Source organism: Formica exsecta, unplaced genomic scaffold, assembly GCF_003651465.1.
Source record: "Formica exsecta isolate Colony F162 unplaced genomic scaffold, ASM365146v1 scaffold421, whole genome shotgun sequence".
NCBI lineage: Eukaryota > Metazoa > Arthropoda > Insecta > Hymenoptera > Formicidae > Formica > Formica exsecta.
In genome coordinates this window covers 1,031,082-1,031,822 of record NW_021851451.1, presented here as the reverse complement: position 1 = coordinate 1,031,822, position 741 = coordinate 1,031,082, and positions in this window count along the sequence as shown.

Sequence of the window (741 nt, the reverse complement as noted above, 5' to 3'; positions counted from 1 at the left end):
TTATAAACATATTTTTAGGTATTTATAGATACAAATGTACGCACATTTCATCGAAAAACGGGGACCTGGAAAAAGGCTAGAAAAATTTCTGTTTTATTTTCTTATAAACGTGATATAGTTGATATTTACAACTTTCTGTCACGGATGAAATACGCGCACATCTGCATCTACATATATGTACATATTCACTAAAATATCGTGAATAACATCGAGACGCAAATCATATCCAAATCATATATAAATATATAAATATGCGAAATGCATTAATCTTCGAAGTTGCATAACACATCTCCGTATTGATGTCATAAAACAAATGCGGCAAATTGATTAAATGTTAATCTTGCGAGCACGTAGAACGCAATAAAAATAATTGCAACAAAAATTGTTTAATGCAGTATGAATTCAGTGCGATAGTATCAAATCACCCAGCGTATAAAATTCCCACTCGCTCTATCTCTCTTTGTGTAAAAATATATATGTATACATATATATAATACGATATATAATATATAACATATGGACGGTCACACATTGACCAAGTACACTCTTCAAATCAATATTGTTTTAATCGACGGCCAAACCTTTAAACCTTTTTGAATATCGAGTGCTGTCTGTCTGTATAAAATAAAATTATATTTGCTAGCTTTCTTGCATAAAAACAAAATCATGTTTCAAAAATTTCTGTCTCGAGTAAAAATCGTATCCGAATCCGCCGCGCATTAGCAGTTGCAAAACAAAAAA